Source organism: Odocoileus virginianus, chromosome 14 (assembly GCF_023699985.2).
Source record: "Odocoileus virginianus isolate 20LAN1187 ecotype Illinois chromosome 14, Ovbor_1.2, whole genome shotgun sequence".
Taxonomy (NCBI): domain Eukaryota; kingdom Metazoa; phylum Chordata; class Mammalia; order Artiodactyla; family Cervidae; genus Odocoileus; species Odocoileus virginianus.
In genome coordinates this window covers 4,598,054-4,606,498 of record NC_069687.1, presented here as the reverse complement: position 1 = coordinate 4,606,498, position 8,445 = coordinate 4,598,054, and the positions used below count along the sequence as shown (strand labels likewise).

Sequence of the window (8,445 nt, the reverse complement as noted above, 5' to 3'; positions counted from 1 at the left end):
TTGTGCTTGATGAGACTCCAAAGGGGCTTCTGTTTGTAGAAAACCCCTCTCTGTCGTGTTATAAGCTAAGGTTGGGCTGTAGAGTGGCAGTGGTTCTTACAAACCTCCAGCTTCCACAGTCTACTCCTGGGAGCCAGGCCCTTCTAGGAGGATGGGAAGAGAGGGGAGAGGCAGAGCGGTGACTGAGATTATGCTGATTAAGTTTTGTTTTCCAGGGAGTGGACTTCGGGGGAATGGGGCACTTGAAGGGACCAGGAATGCTGAAGGTTTTCAATATTAGTATTTATGGTTTTTTTTTCTTTTTAATTTTCAGGAATGTGCTGTTGTTCAGTCATTCAGTCGTGTCTGACTCTTTGTGACCCTGTGGATTGCGGCACAGCAGGCTTCCCTGTCCTTCACTGTCTCCTGGAGCTTGCTCAAGCTCATGTCCATCAAATTGGTGATGCCATCCAACCACCTCATCCTCTGTCATCCTCTTCTCCTCCCGCCTTCAATCTTTCCCAGCATCAGGGTCTTTTTCAATGAGTCGACTCTTTGCATCAGGTGGCCAAAGGACTGGAGCTTCAGCTTCAGCATCAGTCCTTCTAATGAATATTCAGGATTGATTTCCTTTGCAGTCCAGGGGAGACTCAAGAGCCTTCTCCAACACCACAGTTCAACAGCATCAATTCTCTGCATTCAGCCTTCTTTATGGGCTAGGTCTCACATCCATGCATGACTACTGGAAAAACCGTAGCTTTGACTAGATGGATCTTTGTGTGCAAAGTAATGTAGTTAGCTTCATCAATAAGCTAGATTTTTTCTTTTTGTTTTTTCTTTATGAACACCCATCTGGGAATTATTAGTTCCAAATTTAATTTGCACAGGTGGAATTGTAATGGAAGCAATCTGTCTTGTTTGCTCACTTCCTCAATCTTATTTTTTTAAATTATTTTTTGGCTGCATTGTACGGCAAGTGGGATCTTAGTTCCCTGACCAGAGATCGAAAATGTGCCCCTTGGCTTGGAAGCGTGGAGTCTTAACCACTGAAGCATAGGGAAGTCCTTTTCTCAATTTTAAATGCTTTTTTCAAGGAAGCCGTCTATCTTCTTCAGCAAAACCTTTGTAAGCCCTCTCAGAGTGGAAGGACACCTGCGGGACCAGTGGGGGTGGGAGTGGTCCAGTGTGCCTCCGTTGTTTCTCAGGAGGGTGTGGGGAGGGGCTGTTACCCCTCCACTCAGGAACCTGGGGAGAGGAGATGGGGGAGGGGAGGAGCCGGCCTATGGAATGGGCCCATCATCCTGAGGCCCTGGGAGCTGCCATCTCTTTTCCTTCCCACCCATTGGACCTTCGGGGTTCTGGTGGGGAGAGGTGTTGGGGCCCAGGATCTGAGTTGCCACTTAGCATGAGAGTTCTGGGAGTGTCAGGGCATGAACTGTGCTGCCAAGGGGACCCGGCGACAACTGGAATAGAGCCTTGGGTCCCTTACCTCCTTCCTCCCTTGAGGGGTCAGGGAGGATGGGCTGCTCCTGGGGTTGTCTGGGAATTTCTTAATCAGTAGACAAGGCTGGGAACCTTCTTAGGATCCTTAGAAAAGAAGGTGTTGGCTAAGCACTAGATGGGGATGGAATTTTATTCCCAAGAACTGGGGTTTGTAATTGATAAAAGAGAGTCTCAGGATGGAGTGTCAGGCTGAGTGTGTTTTTGTAGTCTCTCCCATCATGGCTCAAAAAGGACAGATCTGCCTTTGAAAACAATAGGAGCTACATTAGCTACCGAAGCTGTTAAGAACAAGAGGAAGCTTTGAGACAGCCATGAGATCAGAAACAAGCTCAAAACCAGGCAGCAGCCAGGCCCCCAAATCAGAGTGTGCAAGAGAGGGCTGGCCCCCGGGCCACATCCATGTGGCATCCCTGGCCTTCCCTGCTGAACCGGCCCTGGTGACTTCTGGGGGGAGGGGGATTATGATTTCCTGTAGGAAAAGCTTCCCCGAAGGGAATGGGTGGGAGGAAGGAGCAAGGACAGCATAACTTTTATCCAAGTGCTGTGGTGAGGATGCAGGGGCAGGTGGACCCAGTGAGGCTGTTGGACCCTCTATCCACCCACCCACTTGGCAAGTCCCCTCCAAAGGTTCTAAAACAGATCAAACGGGATATGCCCAGACAGCCCTTCCTGCTCCATCCATCTGCTCCTGTTGTGGCTCCACTAACCGTGTCTTAGTCTGCTGGGGCTGCTGGAATGCCGTGTCACAGATGGGACCCTCACAGTTGTGGAGTCTGGGAGCAAGAGGCAGGCAGATTTGGGTTCTGGTGACCACCCGCTTCCTGGCTTGTAGACCACCTTCTTGCCGTGTCTTCAGGTGACCTTGCTTGGTGTTCAGTGGAAGGAGTAGACTCTAGTGTCTCCTCTTGCAAGGGCACTAACCCCAGCCTGGGGGCCCCACCCTCATGACCTCATCTTACCCTAATTACCTCCAAATGCCATCACTTTGGAGGTTGGAGCTTCAGTAAATGCATGTGGGGTGTGGGCGCATGGACATTTAGTCTATAGCGTTCAGAGCATTGGTATGGCTTCCAGGCAAAACCGAAGCCCTGAGTCACACTGTCACTCGCGCTGAACTCCTTGCTCACCTGCACTGGCTTAGTCCTGCAGTCTCCAGCTCAGGACAGCACCACACCCTCAGCTACTGCGCCTGCAGCTGGAGCTGTTTCTCCCTCCCACCTCCACTGCCAGGCATCCTCAGCTGGTCTCTCTTCTCCGGCTGCCTCTGGTCTTGAGCTGCTCCTTCCCTGGGGGTGGCAGAATAAAGCTGTAACTCCTGAGAATGGTTGACATGGCTCTTCCTGCCGTCACCATGCATCTCCCCTCCTCAACCCCATCACACCATCAGGTGGCCCCCTTACCATTTAAGGCACCAACAATCCGCCTGCAATGCAGAAGACTTAGGCTCAATCCCTGGGTCGGGAAGATCCCCTGGAGAAGGGCGTGACAGCCCACTCCAGTATTCTTCCCAGGGAAATTCCCTGAGCAGAGGTGCCTGGCAGACTACAGCCCATGGTGTCCCAAAGTGTCGGACGTGACTTAGCAGCTAAACAACCACAATAACCCATCTGGTAATTGCTCTCTTACCTGTCCCCTCCTCCACTGGACCCCCAGTTCCTGCAGGGTTGACTGCTGTCTTGGCAGACTCACCACCACAGGGCACTAAGTGTTAGCCCTGGCTCAGGAAATGATGTTGAGTGTGATGATTGACAGGCTCCTAAGCCGTCTTCTGATGACTGAGTCCAGACCCTCCGGCCAGCAATCTCTCCTCAGTGGCTTGCCACCCACAGCCGGAGCGGCATCATCTCAGGTGATCCGAGTGCAGACCTGCGTCCAGGCAGCTTTTCTGACTGCTGCTTCCACAGCAGCGCATTATGGCAGCATCTCCTCATCTATAAAAATTTATAGCACTTTTCTGCCGCCCGAGAGTTGGAAATGGGAATCCTCAGAGCTTTCAACTGATTGTTAGGGGGTCTGGCCTTGGCCTTGGAACCCACACTGCAGATGACAGGCGGGCTCTTTCTCTTGATTGCCCTCTCTTGGGAGTGTCGTGCTGGAAATGGGGTCAGCACGGAAATACTGAAAGCCTAAGGCAGCTGGCTGGCGGCAGGGACAGGAGATTTTATCTCAAACCTTAATGCAAAGGAAAGCGTCCATTGAGGTGAGGAAATCCTCAACAGTCCTGAGCACTAGTAAGGCATGCATGTCTTCTTTACAGATGACATTTGCATTCCTTTTGCAAATGTTTATTTCTTAGTCCCCCAGGATTAAGAAAAGGAAAAAAAAGAGGCTTTTTCCAAACTACATGTGGAAACTCCAAAATAGGTTTTATTTGCAATTTTAGCTCTTTGGGGATGACTTTCATGTTCCTGCATGTCAATTACACCTGAAAGTGAAGTACCAATGTGCCTGTACCCCCAGTCATTCTCACATGGTGGGTACCTGAGTGCACAGTGCTTATAGCATCACTGCAGCCCATAGGTCAGCTTGACGTCAAGGTCACAGTAGTTGTGAGGCTGGGGCTGGGGACTGAGAGACTCTCCAGGCAAAGCACATTCCTAAGAGAACGGTCAGGTCAGCCAACAGGGTGGGGGACGGAACTACCGCTCTTCAGATGTGTGGGGGCATAAGAGGGTTCCAGTGTCACACGCCCGCCCACCCACAGTTGATTTTCTCTAGCAGGTCATTATAAGGATATGAGCTGTATATATTTTCATGAGCAATTTTTACTTCTTTGCTCCCAAACTCAGCTCCAGATACTGTGTCAAACAAGTAGAAAACCATTAAGTCAAAATCACTTATGCCTTTAGGCTACACATGGGTACATAAACGTAAGGTTTTTTAAAACCTTTTCAGCTAAGCTTTAGTGTGCTACTGGATGAAATTTTTAAGTAAAGGAAAAAAAAATGACGGTGTCGATTTATACAAAAGTTCTAAATCTGAACGTATTCAAATGAAAGCACCCCTTCCAAGCTTCGGTTTCGAGGGGCTGGGGCGGTGGGTGCAGTGAAGCAAAGCCTCCAGCTCTGCCTTTCAGGGTTCAGCCCGGAGCCCGGGGAGAGCAGCCAGGCCGCCTGGGGACAGCGGGCGGCTTCTGTTGACATGCAGAGCACGGTGCGCCCATCAGCATGGCGCTGTTTGTGTATCTAAATCCAGCACTTCGATTTGAAACAACCGAAACTCACTTGACTCGAGGAGGCAGAACAGCAGAAGAGAGCCAGGGTGGTGGAGGAGAGGTGAGCGGGGAAGTGTCAGAAGCCAGGGCAGTCCCCCGCCCCGCCCCACACTCCCCTCACCCACAGAGACCTGCTATAGCTGCTGTGAATCAACAAAGGAAAGGAGCCGGGAGCGGGGTGGGGGGTGTCTCCAACGTCCTCTTTGTATCCTTTCTACTTAATTGCCTCCCACCCCCAGCAAATCCCGGTACACCAGGCTCCAGGATTTTCTGCAAAACGATGTCTCTTTTGACAGAGCCCACTGTTTCCTATCAGCTTCGGTGTGTGTCTTGTTCAGTCTCTATTCAGGGAGGAGACGGTGGCAGATGGCTTCTCAGCGCGAGCCACAGCTTGCAACGCTGCAGAGCGGGGACAACAAGGTCAGAGCCTGAAGAGTCTAGACAGCGCACCGATGCACCAGAGGGGACGCGCAGGCACCCCGGCCCCTGCATCAGGGCTGCGTTGCTCTGTGCCCGCTGCCGCATTTTCCTTCTTGATCGCCCCTACGGAGTGCCGGGGTGCCAGGTGCCGGGGTTTGGAGGCTCTAGCTTTCTCTGCTGACTCTCATCCATTCCCTGCCACCTAAGAATCAGCACTTCTCCTGTGATCTAAAGGCTTCCTGTCAACCAGTTTCTACCAAAAATGTGCAAAATAAATCTCTTCTTTCCGGACTTCTCTAGCCAACAACGGGTTCTTTCGCTTGCCTCTTGATAGCCTGTCCCTGAATGCTGTAATGTGGGGAGAGAGCTACAAAAAGGGATGGACACTGCAGAGTGAGCAAGTGATTCTAAGCACATGTTAACAGAGGATGGGAAATAACCATCCTATGAGCAAACTAGAATGAGCTCACGGGGCGAGTGTGGCAAGGATCCTGAGGCTTGAAGGACAGGGAGGCTCAGAGCAGTTGCGTTGATGTTCCCAAATTCCCCGAGTAAGGGATGTTCATGGAGCAGCAAGGAGATGAGGTCTGGGTCTGTGCACAGAAGGCTATGCTGACCTCCTTCCTGAATATTTTTAGAGAAAAAGTTTGCTTTAAGAAAAGTACTATGCGTGCATGCTAAAGTCACTTCAGTCGTGTCCGACTCTTTGTGACCCTATGGTCTATAGCCCACCAGGCTCCGCTGACCATGGGATTTTCCAGGCAGGCAAGGATACTTGAGTGGGTTGCCATGCCCTCCTCCAGGGGATCTTCCTGACCCAGGGATCAAACCTGCATCTGCTGGATTCGCAGGCACCACTAGCAGCATTTGGAAAGCCCTGACTTCAGTTAGTGCGAAGAAAACACTTAACTGAGGACAAAGTATAAACGCACAGATGGACCCCAGTCTTGCAACCATTGCCCGGCTCCAGCCCCATGCTGCCTCCCATCTGTCCCTTTGCTGGCCCCCCGCAATCCAGCAGTGGGCAGCTTCACACTTCAGCAGTTGGCCAAAGACCTGGATTCTTAACTCTGAGAAGGAGCCCATCCAATCTGGTTAAAGATTTTCAGTAGCTGGGGGCAGAGAACACCACCAAAAATAGAGGGGAAATTCAGGGGCACCATAACAGGGAAGGATTCAGGTGGCAAGATATCTTTCAAGCCAGTGATTAATCCCGCAAACAAAGCTGAATCAAATCATATTTCTTCACAGAAAAGACGCAAGAGCGCAAGACAAAATGTTCAATGGTTTCTTGATCACAGAACAACACAGAGCAAAACAAATGCTAATCCAGCCAGTTCTAACTCTTCGATTGAATTCCAAGTTTATTTCAAGATATTTATGAAGAATTTTGACCGCTTATTCTAAAATGAAACAGTTCTACACATGAGAGCTGAGTGAGGTGAAATAATAGCCTGTATCTCTTTTTGTAACTGTGTTTGAAGTGCTATGTGCACACGCCTAAGAACACATTCATCATTTCTTTGTGGGGAAACCCTTAAGTTCCAGCTACAGTGGTCACGAATTCATTTTCAAATTGGAGAAAAAGCTTCTTGGAGTGGTGCTGGGGCTGGAATACTGTGCTACCCCATCGTCACAGTCCCCTTGAAGGTGTTATGAACTGGGGTGCGGGGCAGGGTCACAGCGTTTATACAGGGGTCCCCTGACACCTATTTAACATACGTTGGTCTTTCATTGAATTAAATGCTGGGAAAGCAGTGACAACTGGCAGGGCAGAGTGTGGGACACTCCCTACTCCTGACTTAAGTTTTTCTCTGTTATCATCACATCCAAAACCTTAGCCTAGTCCATCTACCTGCCCATTGTGTGCGCTACTTTGCATCCCATTGGAAACTTTGATTTCTTAGCATATTAGGTACACTAAAAAGAACGTGCTGGGGGAGGCATGTCTAGCATGTTATGGTGAAAAAATATCTGGTTATTGCCAGAGTCTTGAGAACGAGATAAGAATACCTGTTTTCAAAAGAGCAAGAACTTTAGGACAGGACAGGCTGGGATCTGAATCCTCTCTGCATGCCGAGACTGGGAGTTACCTGCATATTCAATTTCCTTACTTCCTAGATGAACATGATAATACCTACCTCTCAGGACTTTATGGCAGTTGACATTATAAGATAATTTATATACATAATAAGCCAATGCAAAATGAAGCTTTTCTCTTAAAAAGCTGATGAAAAAGCTTTTCATCACTGTCTCTTAAAAAGCAGTTGAAAGAGGGCATATTATTTTAATGCTAAGGAGACATGTATTCCTTGCAAGCTGACCTTCCAAATAACCTTGGCAGGTGGGATCTTTACCACTGGGCCACCAAGGAAGCCCTGAAGTTTATATTAGTTATAACTAAAAGTTCATTAACTGACCTAAAAAGAAGCACACAGCCAGAATACCCCTGCCGTAACCAAAAAGGAAACACAAAAGTCTCATTTCAGGGACTCCCCTCCCACACAGTCTGCCAGGGATGAGCAGAACTAACATCCTCTCAACACAAATCCACAGTCAAATACACTGAGAAGAGACCCTGCTGTGACAGGAGCAGACAAGACCAAGTCAGGAGAGACGCCCAGCGCTGCAGATGGCGCAGTGGCCGGGGAGAACCTAGGCGATGAAAACATTAGGAGGCATCAAAGGCACGAAGAGAAGGTCAACACGTGAGGGCTGTGAAGGATATAACCACATACCATGCAGATATGAGATACACCAAATAACCAACATGAAAAGAGATGAATGAACAAGGGTATGAGGAGTCTTCACAAAGCAGAATAGACATGCAGTAGACGCTAAGATTGCTCTAGGGGTTTATGCAATATTATCTCAAGGGCTGCTTTAAGGACTAAATGAAATGGTGTTGATGAAATGCGCAGGAAAGTATAAACACTGAATAAATTGCTATGTTTATTTTTTTAAAAGCACATAAAAATGTGTGTATATACATATATATACATATTTTTGTGTATATCTATATATGTAGAAATGAAGGGAAAAACCGTTGTCCAACATAGAATTAATGGTGATTCTAAAAGGGGAAAATAGCAAGGATGAGAGAGAAGAAATATCTAGAGTATAAAGGCCAGAAAATTTCCAGAGTCAAAAAAAAAAATCTCAATTTTTCTAAGCAGAAATATCAATGAATCCAACTGAATAAATAAAAGATATATATATATATATAAAAGAATAGATAAAAGATATATATATAAAAGATATATAAATAAAAGAATAAAGGATAAAATAAAAAAAAATAAATAAACACATCATAAACAAGCTCCTAAGTC

General features: G+C 48.0%; 1 long non-coding RNA gene across 1 annotated transcript; it reads left to right on the top strand.

Annotated features, from left to right (window-relative positions):
• Positions 1-4,528: 4,528 nt before the first annotated feature.
• Positions 4,529-5,404, top strand: LOC139038170 (uncharacterized). The gene is made up of 2 exons (XR_011491098.1): positions 4,529-4,757; positions 5,035-5,404. It is a non-coding gene; the product is annotated as an uncharacterized lncRNA (long non-coding RNA).
• Positions 5,405-8,445: the final 3,041 nt, after the last annotated feature.